We start from the raw sequence: 12995 nt of genomic DNA, 5'->3' as shown, positions 1-12995 counted from the left end.
CACCGAGAGAGAGTCCCAATCATGGCCAGACAGAGGAGGGCCAACAGGCGTCGGCACAGGAGGCCTTACCCTCCCAGGGTATACAGCCAGCCGTTCTCATACCTCAACATGTCTGAGGAGCAGTGCATTCGGAGGCTTCAATTCAGAAGGGAGGTGGTCACTGAGATCTGCCACCTGCTTCAGAGAGATCTGCAGCCTCAGCTGAGGAGCAGGATGTCTCTGTCGGTGGCAGTGAAGGTGACAGTGGCTCTGAACTTCTATGCCACTGGCTCCTTCCAATCCGCTACTGGGGACATTGCCAATGTCTCCCAGTTCGCGGTGCATTGCTGCAACTGCCAAGTCACGAATGCACTCTTCAAAAGGAGACGTCGGTACATTTCCTTCCCCATGACCCTGGACAAACAGCAGGAGCATGCAATGGGATTTGCAAGAATAGCGGGCTTCCCCATGGTCCAGGGCGCCATTGACTGCACACATGTGGCTTTGCGGGTGCCTCTAGAGAATGCCAAGGATTACCGCAACCGGAAGGGGTTCCATTCGTTGAACGTGCAGTTGGTGTGTGACCACAGGCAGCTGATACTAGCTGTCAATGCCCGCTTTCCAGGCAGCAGCCACGATGCCTTCATCCTGCGCCAGACTTCTTTGGCAGACCTTTTCGAAGCCCCGGTTCACCCAGGAGGCTGGCTTCTCGGGGACAAGGGCTATCCTCTGTGCACCTGGCTAATGACCTCACTCCGTGCGCCCAGCACCCCTGCTGAAGAGCAATACAATGACAGCCATCAAGTGACCAGGAACATCATTGAGCACACAATCGGCGTGCTAAAGCAATGGTTCCGCTGTCTGGATCGTTCCGGGGGAGCCCTTCAGTACTCGCCTGAGCGAGTCTCCCATTTCGTTGTAGTGTGCTGCATGCTGCACAACCTGGCTATCCTCAGGACTCAGCCACTGCCAGAGTGGAGGACCACCAGAGGAGGAGGAGGAGGAGGAGGAGGAGGAGGAGCACCAAGACGGGAGGGAGGCACAAAGTGCAAGGGCCGTCCGTCAGCGGCTTATTGCAAGTCGGTTCTAGGCCCCCTCTCAGGGAATGGCTTGTGCCATTGAAAGAACATGCAAACCCTGAGCCGGTCAAGGCAACAAATAGTTCAAAGAGCAAACATACACAATCTGAATAAAGACAATTATTTATTTAACAAACTCTGTGCCCTTCCCGCATGACAAACAAATACAGAGAAACCCCCCAAAAAACAGTCAGACACATAACTGGCTCTCACAACCTGGAAACAATGAACAAAAGAGTTAAACAAAAATTACCATGATCCTCAACCTTCACAAAAAAAAGCACAGCATTTTGCCACACCTCCTACTTTTTGGCCTGCGAGGGTGATCTGCCTCGCTTCCGAGATTGGCCCCTTCCCACCCTGCAGCTCCTCCGCAATGGGACCCCAGTGGCTGCAGCAAGGCTGGGGGAAGGCTGCTGAGGGTCAGGTAGTGAGTCAGCAGATGCCCTTGGGGGACAGCCTGGACCAGCTCTGGGCCTGGAGGGCCCGGCTGCTGATTGCTCCAACTCTGCTTGGGCGGCAGCAGTCTGTCCTATGGGTGGTGGCAGCTGCAGTGGAGGAGTGACAGTGTTGGCAGCAGGAATGCTGCCAACCTGACAGAGCACAGGCACTCCCTGGTCGGACGAGACACTGGCACTCGCACGGGGCAGCACTGAAGCATGCGGAGCAATCTGCTGAAGCACAGACTGCTGGCCTGTTGCGGCGCGGCGAGGGTCCCGGCGAATCCTGCCCGATCCAGAGAGGGTGGCACCAGTCAGTGCTCGTGTGGCCCTGATCTGTGTCTGCATCAGACCAGCCAGTGACTGCATGGCACGACTAAGCACTTGGCTGGAAGCCGCCTTAGCTGCCCCGAAATCCTGTACACTCCTTGCCAGTGACTCTATGGAGTCAGGCATCCTTGCCACTGCAGCCATGAGCTCTGTGTGCCTGCGCTCCGCCTGGGCACCCATTTCAGCAAGGAGCTGCACCTCCTCTGCGCTCACTGTAGCAGGACTGGAGGCCACACTCTCCCTCCGGGGAGAAGGCCACCGAGCTACCCTACCCCGCCCCCCACGTTTCTGCAGCCCGCTGGGCCCCGGAGCTTCCGCCTCCTCAGACCCTTCCCCCTTGCTCCCCTCCAGGGAAGACGTGTCCCCATTATGGCCATGGGCTGCCTCGGCTGAGGGTGGCACTGATGTTCCGGCTTCCTCTTCCTCCTCCGCGCCTTCTGATTCACTCACAGTGGCAGCTTGAGGGCCCGCCTCCTCACCTGGCGAATCAGCATCTGAAAGCAGGGAGGTACAAGAGTTGCTTTAGCATGAGGACAGGGCGGCAGCGAGGGAGGCATGAGTGCTGCAATGCACTGCATTGGTTCGATAGTGGCAAAGGATGCTGGTGTGAGGCACAAGTGGAAAGAGAGAGGTCCAAAGATGATCACCTTACCATTGCTGTCGAGAACGGGGTCGGCATCTCCAGTGGCGACGGGGCCAATCAGTCGGCCTGCCATGATCCGTTCCACTCACTGCTCCAGATCGCTGAGGTCTTTAAGTTCAGGGCGGCCTCCCCTGGCCCGTTGCTGCTGCCTCCTATTGTGGGCCAGCTTGCCCTGCAAGAGAAAGGACGGGCTCTGAGTACAGTGTGAAGCCCTGATCTTGGCTGCACTGCCTCCCATGGTGGAATAGCCCTTACAGTGTGAAGCCCTGATCTTGGCTGCACTGCCTCCCATGGTGGAATAGCCCTTACAGTGTGAAGCCCTGATCTTGGCTACACTGCCTCCCATGGTGGAATAGCCCTTACAGTGTGAAGCCCTGATCTTGGCTGCACTGCCTCCCATGGTGGAATAGCCCTTACAGTGTGAAGCCCTGATCTTGGTTGCACTGCCTCCCATGGTTCAATAGCCCTTACAGTGTGTAAAGTGGTGATTGTGCATGTGATTTTCATGAGAGGCCCACAGGTCTTGGATGAGGGCTAGGCATTGGGGCTTTCAGGACCCTTTGGCCATAAAGTGAGGTGCAGATGCAGGGATGAAGAGGATACTGGAAAGGGTACTCACCCTGACAACCCGAGTGAGGTTGTTGAACTTCTTCCTGCATTGCACAGGGGTCCTAGGTACCATGCTGCTGGAGGTCACTCTGTGTGCCACCTCCCTCCAAGCTTTTCGATATTCGTTGGGCAGCGGCCTCCTGCCACTGTCCGGAAAGAGGATAGGTCACCTGCGCGCCACTGCGCCAACCAGAACCTTCAGGGCCCCCTCACTGAAGTGCTGCGCTCGCTCCAAGGTCCTCTCCATGGTCGTAGATGTAATGATGTCGCAGCAGGTCTGTCCAGGCCTAGAATCTGGGCTCCAATGTGCAGGGCGTGGCTGCAAGCCAAATCGACCCTCCCCCTTTAAGAGGCGATCGGAGCCAGCGTGTCTGCCTGCAATCGCTAACTGGCCGCACCTGCGCTGCGCCCGCCCTCGGTGGTAGCGCCTCGCCCGCCCTCGGTGGTAGCGCCTCACCTCTCCGGCTTAGTGCCTTAGGATAGTCGTGCAGCGCCTGCTTTAGCGCAGCAAGAACCTCTTGGGGTGATGCAACTCAATTTCGCTGAAGGTGTTGCTAAGTTGCGCCGGGCGCTAAATTTAGCGCACGCTCGACTGTAGCGCCCCAAACTTGGCGATACTGAATTTCTAGGCCTATTTCTTTTTATATGCCTTGATAATTTAATTATGCAGTTTCTCAGTGTTCTGAATTTTGTTTTACATTTTTTCTAACCTTTTCATATTCCCTTATGTCATCCTCTGCTTTATATTCTACTAGCTGAAGTGCCCGGCGGTGCCGAGGGGATTTTTGAGGGAATGATGTTGTTGGAAGAGAGAGAGAGAGCGACTGGGGGGAAGAGAGAGAGAGAGAGAGAGAGAGCGACTGGGGGGAAGAGAGAGAGAGCGAGCGACTGGGGGGGAAGAGAGAGAGAGACTGGGGGGGGAGGGGGAGGGGGGGAGGGAGGAGGGGGGAGGGGGGGAGGGAGGAGGGGGTGGTAGGTTAAGTTTAAGTTTAGTTTAGTCTAGATTAAGTAAGGAAGGAAAAGACCACCAAAGAGACCACCAAAGGAAAAAAAAACCAGAGGAAATTAGAAAAAAAAAAGCCAAAGAAAAAAAAGAAATAAGGGAAAAAAAATATACAAACCAAAGAACAGCGGCCGCACGGGGCCACAGCAGCAGCAGAAGCGAGGTGACTCGACCGCATCGGGAACCGAGGCGCGGTGACTCGGCGAAGGCCGCACGGAGACGCAGCGGCAGCCGGAGCGAGGAGAATCGGGGAGGCCGCTTCGGGAAACGAGGCGAATCGGGGAGGCCGCACGGAGACGCAGCGGCAGCCGGAACGAGGTGACTCAGGGAGCCCGAGCGGCGAACGAGACACGGCCCGATCGGCGGCCGCAGTCCAGCACCCGAGCGACGACCGCAGTCCAGCACCCGAGCGACGGCCGCAGTCCAGCACCCGAGCGACGACCGCAGTCCAGCATCCGAACGGCGAACGAGGCACAGCCCGAGCGGCGGCTGGGATAGAAAGCCCGGGAAAGGCCCGAGGAACCAGGCCCAGAGACCTCTGAGGAGAAGGGGAGCAACCAGAAGGCTTCCAGAAGCAAACCAAGACTGTGAGTACAGGGCCCAGGGAGGGAGACTGAAGCCAGGGAAAGGCCCGAGGAGCCAGGCCGAGACAGAGGCACAGAGACCTCTGAGGGGGAGGGGAACAGCCCGAAGGCACCGGGAAACAGCGGCTCACAGACCCAGACCTGAGAAGGGTGAACCCAGAAGCCGAGGCCCAGGGACCACGGGGTCGGAGAGGGGGACCGGGAAAGTTCGCGAACAGGGAGAGGGAAACACCAAACCCGGGGCCCCAGAAAAGCTTATTCTAAGATCAACAATACTTTACCAAAAATGAGTGAATCAGAAGATCCACAACAACCCCGCTTCCAGATTCCCCCCAACACCGCAAAAAAAGCTATAAAAGCGATCAAGCATGAGCAGATGAGAGAAAAACCAGAAACACTTTTTGCTGACTGTTACAACAATGGGACAAAAAGTAACCTCATTTTCTACTCAGATCAGCCAGTGGCTTGGATCACAGCAATAAAATCACACTATACCAATGTTAAGCTAGAAAATACCGCAAATGGGTCCATAATGAAAATTAACATACCAGGAGACAGTTCAACCACGACGGTCAACGCGTACAATACCGGAACAATATTAGTGCAAGGCAACCTCGACAAATTTGCAACGGCCTTCAGGACACTGAAAAGATTAACTAAGGGGGAAAGGAACAGCCCCAGAGTGGCCCGCACTCCCCCCAGCATTGACAACTTACCAGGAGTAAATCTGTCTGGTCAGGAGGTGAACGAGCCACACAGTTCAAACCAGACACTAACCCCGGGGAACCACAGCCACACGATACAACTGACAAACCCCAGCATAACTACCAGGGAGGAAGCCACACATAGTCCCCCTACCATTCCCAGCTCACCAAGAGAAGAGCAGCATAGCCAGGAAGTGAGTGAGCCCTCCAGGGCCGACCAGCCCAGCCAGGAAGTGAGTGAGCCTTCCAGGGCCGACCAGACACATACCCCGGGATCACACAGCCAGATACAACCAAAAGATAAATTTAATCAATTAGAGATAGAGATGGTTAAACTTAGAGAGGAGTTCCTCAAAATGAATGACGATCAAAATCAGGAGAGGGAGAGACACAAGAGAGAGCTGAAGCTACTTGAGAACCAGGTGAATCTACTTAGGAATCAGGTGAAAGAGCTGCAGGAAAAAGAAGAGAGCCATAGAGGAGAGATAACACCATTAGACCAGCAACCAGAGGCTAGAGATAAGACAAGACAGAGCCAGACGGAACGGCTGCACTCCCACACGGAACGAAAGCAACAGACACACAATACAAGGGGTGCCACACAGACCGACCAGCATACTGAATCGCAATCTTCCCCCACCACCGTGGAACCACAAGCGAGCCGCTCACAAGAGGTACGCACACACCAGACACCCCAGCCCAGCACACACACTATGAGTCCAAGCGAAAGCCACCAGACAGTAAACACAAACAAGGCTGACGTCGTAATACTCATAGACTCAAATGGGAAATTTCTATGGGAGAAAAAGCTATTCCCTAGAAGTAAAGTAGAAAAGATCTGGTGCCCAACAACAAACAGAGCCATGGGATGGCTGACCAAAGCCAGATTAGGCTCCCCCCAACACATAATAATACACACGGGCACAAATGACCTAAAGACCCAACAGAAAGAAGTAGCAACATCGCTCAGAGCAATGATTAGGAAGGCAAGCAGTACATTTCCAAACACTAGAATCACTGTTTCCACAATATTGCCGAGAACAGACTTCAACAACAACACAATTCATGAGATAAATGCCAGCATAGCAAGAGACTGCGAATCAAACCACAACGTACACCTGGCCCAACACCCCACCCTCGATGAGGAATGTCTTTACGACCACGTCCACATCCAAAGGCAAAGAATATCGATCTTTGCTAAAGCCCTGAAGGACGTCGCTTTTAACCGGGTCCATACCCAGACTCCAAGAGGACCCCCCCCCGACCACCAGAGATCAGCGGGGTACATATCAGGAACACTACAAGGACCACCAACACACCAACCGAGACCAGAGAGGATCCCCATGCAAAACAACAATATCAGACCTGCACCACTCCTGTCCCACAGGGGAATAGGACCGCTCCCAGCCAGACAGAGGGAGAGATGCACAGGACGTACGCAATACCTCAGACAGAAACAATCCATTAAGAGACAATAAGCAGATGTGCAGCAGCATCTACTTCCGCCTTATGGATCAAGGACTAATTAATAGAAAGAACTGTAACCAAATTGTATTAACTTTTATGGACAACTGAAGTGATCTTTTTTTTCCCCACACTTAGACACGACAAACACGTACCACCCTTTAACCTATCATAGTAAAAGATCAAACGTAACATGAAATCCTTATATATTTCGACCTGGAATATCCAAGGTCTACGCTCTTCAGTGCGAGAAGCGAAAAGTAGGACCCCAGAGTTCATAGATGAAACTAAAGACCTAGATATTATCATTTTACAGGAAACTTGGTATAAAGGAAAAGGACACACTGGCTGTCCCCAAGGGTACACTGAGCTGGTGGTCCCCTCCAATAAATTACCAAGTGTAACCCAAGGCAGAGACTCTGGAGGCATACTGATCTGGTTTAAAACAGAACTTAAGAATTACATCAAATTTATAAAAAAGGGCGAAAACCATATGTGGCTCAAACTTGAGAGGGAGATTATCTCAAACACCCAAGATGTTTACATTTGCGCACTTTATATCCCTCCAATCGATTCCCCGTACTTTAAAGAGGACACCTTCTCCAACATGGAGGGGGAAATTATCCAATACCAGGCCCAGGGGAACGTGTTGATCTGTGGGGACCTCAATTCAAGAACGGGCGAAGAACCAGACTTCACCAATAATCAGGGAAACAATTACGTTTTCGGGAATAACCACTTTGACATCCCTTCCCTTCCATACAGGCATAATTGCGACAAGCAGTCAAATACCAACGGAAAACAGCTACTACAGCTCTGTCGAAACCTGGGTCTGTACATTGTCAATGGTAGGTTCATAGGAGACCTCCTAGGAAGATCGACCTATTGCTCACCTCTTGGCTGCAGCACAGTAGACTATATGATTACAGACTTAGACCCATCCTCTTTCAGAGCATTCACAGTCAAACCACAAACAACACTGTCAGATCACAGTCAAATTACTATGTTCCTCAAAAAGACAGAAACAAACAACATAGAAACACAACCCAGTAAACTGTACAACACCAAAAAATCGTACAGATGGGCCAAAAACGACACGGAAAAATACCAGAAAACAATTAGCAATGCATCAACTCAAGCTCTCTTAGACACCTTTCTGGATAACATATACACTCACAATAAAGAAGGCGTAAACCGGGCAGTTAGTAAACTAAACAATATTTTTGATAATTTGGCAACAAGTGCAAACTTGAAAGCTCGCAAGAACAAACCCAAAACAAAAAACTATGAAAAATGGTTTGACCGAGATTGCCATAACATGAGGAAAAAACTTAGAAAAATATCAAACCAAAAACACAGACATCCAGAAAACGAGGAACTACGCCTTACTTATTGTCAGACACTAACACAATACAGAAACACACTCAGAACCAAAAAAGAGCAATATATTAAGAATACACTCAGCTCCATGGAGGAATCCATTGATTCCAATTGTTTCTGGGAAAACTTGAAAACACTACACAAAAAGCAACACGACGATTTGGCCATTCAAAATGGGGACACATGGGTAAACCACTTTGAAAAATTATACCAGAAAAACACACTAAGACCAGAGCAACACCAAATATGCAAAAAACTGGAAAAGCTAGAAATGGCCATAAAAGATAACCAAAACCCGCTAGACGCCATAATAACAGAAAAAGAACTTCTTGAAAAACTCAAGGACCTGCGACCAGGAAAAGCCTGCGGGACAGACGGCATACTAAACGAGATGATTAAATACACAGACAACAAAATGAAACTGGCTATCCTAAAACTCTTCAACTTGGCTCTGAGTGTCGGTTATTTCCCTGATATCTGGAACAAAGGACTCATAACGCCCATATACAAAAGTGGGGACAAAATCGACCCAAACAACTATCGAGGCATCTGTGTAAACAGTAACCTGGGGAAGGTTTTCTGTAGCATCATAAACAAAAGACTTATAAACTTCCTTGAGGAGCACAATGTCTTGAGTAAAAGCCAAATTGGATTCCTGCCAAACTATAGAACATCCGATCATATCTTCACCCTACAGACCCTAATTGACAAACACGTTCACCATAACAAAAGCAAAATCTACGCATGCTTTGTAGATTTCCAGAAGGCTTTCGACTCCATCTGGCATGACGGTTTATTCCTGAAACTTATCGAAAGCGGGGTAGGAGGGAAAACATATGATGTAATTAAATCAATGTATACAAACAACAAACGTGCAGTTAAAATTGGAGACAAACAAACAAAATACTTCCAACAGGGGCGGGGGGTGACGCAGGGCTCGCCAATCTCACCGACACTCTTTAATATTTACATAAATGGATTGGCAAAACTACTAGAACAATCTACAGCACCCGGCCTCACCCTATATGAATCCAAGGTTAAATTCCTCCTCTATGCAGACGACCTGGTTCTGCTGTCACCAACTAAAGAGGGGCTACAGCAGAACCTGGACCTGCTGGAGTCGTACTGCCAGACTTGGGCCCTGACAATAAATCCCCAAAAAACCAAAGTCCTTGTGTTCCAGCAAAGATCCAAACATCAGGGACCCAAAATAAATTTCACAGTAGGAACAACCAAAATTGAACAAACCACTAACTACACATACTTGGGCTTAAAAATCAGTTCTACGGGAAACTTCAAACTGGCTGTGAATGAACTGAAAGAGAAAGCAAGAAGGGCTTTCTATGCCATCAAAAAATCAATCCAAATAGAAATCCCAATTAGCATTTGGCTCAAAATTTTCAAATCAGTAATTGAACCAATTGCACTCTATGGCAGTGAGGTATGGGGACCGCTAACTCAACAAGAATTTGCAAAATGGGACAAACACCCAATTGAGATCCTACATGCAGAATTCTGTAAAAGTATCCTCCGGACTCAAAGGAAAACAGTAAACAATGCATGCAGGGCGGAACTAGGCCAATATCCATTAATAATCACTATCCAAAAAAGAGCCACCAAATTTTGGAATCACCTACAAATGAGCAATCCCCAATGCTATCACTACGACGCCCTGAAATGCCAAGAGCTGACCATAAAGAAGAATACCCTCAGTCAACTAGTCCTGGGACTCAGTGAAGTAACTACTAACAATACTAACAATAACCAGCCCCAGGACAGTGACAGGGTAACACAAAGAATTCGACCCAACACAATCGTCGCTAAGCAAAAGGAAAAATATCTGACATATTGGGCAGAAACAACAAAAACCCAAAGCAAACTCAATTGCTACTTGGCCCTAAACAGACAATACAACATAGCTGATTACCTGACCATGGTAAAGGATAACAAACTGAGAAGAACCTTGACAAGGTACAGGCTTAGCGAACATAGCCTAGCGATCGAAAAAGGCAGACACAGGCAGACCAGGCTGCCAAGAGAAGACAGGATATGCTCTCACTGCAGTCAGGGAGTAGTGGAGACAGAGATGCACTTCCTCACAGCCTGCGGAAAATATCAGGGCATCAGGGAGAATTTCTACCAAAAATTCTCACAAATATGCCCTGATTTCAGAAATCTGAATGACAACCAAAAACTCCCATTCCTACTGGGAGAGGAAAGAAGCTGTGTAACACTGGCGGCACACTATGTTACAGCTTGCCATGAACAGAGGGACAAGCAGTAAACTAAGAAAAGAATATATATAAACAATGCGAATGTATATTTATACACTCAGGGATATACCTGTTTATACACTGTATGAATAGAACTGCGTTTATGTGCTAAACCATAAATGTGTTTTGATGCTTTGGCAACATAAGATGTAACTTATCATGCCAATAAAGCGATTTGAATTGTGAATTGTGAATTGTGGTAGGGGAGGGGGGGAGGGGGGAAGGGGGAGCGGGGAGGGGGAGGGGAGGGGGGAGGGGGGAAGGGGGAGGGGGGGAAGGGGTGTGGGGAAGGGGGGCTGGGGGGGAGGGGGGAGGGGGGAGGGGGAGGGGGAGGAAGGGGAGGGGGGAAGGAGGGGAGGGGGAGGGAGGGGAGGGGGAACGAGGGGAGGGGAGGGGGAAGGAGGGGAGGGGTGGGGGAAGGGGGAGGGGGTGGAGAGGAGGGGAGGGGGAAGGGGGGAAGGGGGGAGGGGGGAAGGGGGAAGGGGGGGAATGGGAAGGGGGAGCGGAAGGGGGGAGGGGAAGGGGGAGGGGGAATGTGGGGAGGGGAGAGGGGGGAGGGGAGAGGGGGGAGGGGAGGGGGAGGGGAGCTAGCAGACCTGATGGCTCCGCGGAGCTCCGTGCCGCCCCACGCACTGACATGGCTCAGCCAGACCGCACCCTCCCGAGCACCGGCCTCCGGAGCCCCGCCCTCCCGCTCTTCGGAGCCCCGCCCTCCTGCTGCGCTCTCCCGAGCCCCAAGCCCCGCGAGCGCGCCCTCCTGAGCTCCGCCCTCCCGAGCCCACGCTGCCGCTCTCCCGAGCCCCATCCCCCCCAGCGCCGCCCCGAGCGCCACGCTCGCGCTCTCCCGAGCCCCGCGCGCGCGCCCGCCCGAGCTCCGCCTTCCTGAGCCCCGCACCCGCCCGAGCCGGCTTCAAGACCAGAGTGTCGCGCTCCGGGTGGAAGATGACGCGGACGCTGACTCCCGCCCCGCCCGCCTTTACAAAGATGGCGGCGGTGGCGACGCTCGGCTCAGGCCCGCCCCCTCCAGCCTTCACAAAGATGGCGGCGATCGCTGGCCTTTTGTCGATCGCTACGGGAGGCGCCTAGCTCGGGCGTGGCTGGTCAACAGACGCCCAGGCTTTGAGGCCTGGAAAAACGGTAAAAGGTAGGAAAATTATAGAGGTTAGACAAAAGATTTACAAATGAATTAACTTTTTTAAAAACAATTTGTCTTTTAAAAGCAACTTTTTTTTTGCTGGAAATGTAGATTTGAAAAGAAACACGCAGAAAGTGGGAAAAAGAAATGAAAAGTTTGGAATCAAGATGGCGGTGACTCACCTCGGTTCAGAACGATAAGGCCCGCCCACACACGCACCGATTGGTGGACCGTCAGGTCACCGAAGCGTAGGATTGGTCAATCGTCCCGTCACTCGACACTAGGAGGGCCTGCCCGCACGCGCCAGGAACCCGCCCCCACCACGCAGTGATTGGTCGACCGTCGGGTCGCTCGACCGTACGATTGGTCGACCTCGACGTCACTCGATGCTAATGAGCGGATAATGAGCGGAATGTTGAAAGTTTTTTGGATACCGCGGGCACAATGTTTGTCTGGCCGAAACGTAAATACACTTATGACGGTTCTGGAATCGTCAGCTTTCTTTCGATGTAACACACGTGTAGGTATGCTCTATAATTTTCGGGTTTAGTCAATACAGACAGACAGACATACGGAATGACAGACAGACAGATGTATCCTTTTATATATATAAGACTAGCTGGAGTGCCTGGCGGTGCCGAGGCTTTTTCAAGGGCATGTTGTTGTTGGAAGAGAGAGAGAGCGCGACTGGGGGGAAGAGAGAGAGCGACTGGGGGGAAGAGAGAGAGCGACTGGGGGGAAGAGAGAGAGCGACTGGGGGGAAGAGAGAGAGCGACTGGCGGGGAAGAGAGAGAGCGACTGGGGGGAAGAGAGAGAGCGACTGGGGGGAAGAGAGAGAGCGAATGGGGGGGAAGAGAGAGAGCTACTGGGGGGGAAGAGAGAGAGCAACTGGGGGGAAGAGAGAGAGCAACCGGGGGGGAAGAGAGAGAGCAACCGGGGGGAAGAGAGAGAGCGACTGCGGGGAAGAGAGAGAGCGACTGGGGGAAGAGAAAGAGCGACTGGGGGGAAGAGAGAGAGCGACTGGGGGGAAGAGAGAGAGCGACTGGGGGGAAGGGGAGAAGAGGGGGGGAAGGGGAGAAGAGGGGGGGAAGGGAGAAGAGGGGGGAAGGGGAGGGGAAGGGGGGGAAGGGGGGGGAAGGGGAGGGGGGAAGGGGGGAAGGGGAGGGGGGAAGGGGGGGAAGGGGAGGGGGGAAGGGGGGAAAGGGGGGAAGGAGAGGGGGAAGGGGGAAGGGGGAGGGGAAGGGGTAGGGGGGGAAGGGGGGAAGGGAGAGGGGGGGAAGGGGAAGGGTGAGGGGGGAAGGGGGAGGGAGAGGGGGGGAAGGGGGAAGGAGGGAGGGGGAAGGGAGAGGGGAGAAGGGGAAGGGGGAAGGGG

This window comes from Somniosus microcephalus, chromosome 11, assembly GCF_052327205.1.
Source record: "Somniosus microcephalus isolate GS21.2 chromosome 11, FLI_Smic_1.0, whole genome shotgun sequence".
NCBI classification, from domain to species: domain Eukaryota; kingdom Metazoa; phylum Chordata; class Chondrichthyes; order Squaliformes; family Somniosidae; genus Somniosus; species Somniosus microcephalus.
This window is presented reverse-complemented; position numbering follows the sequence as displayed.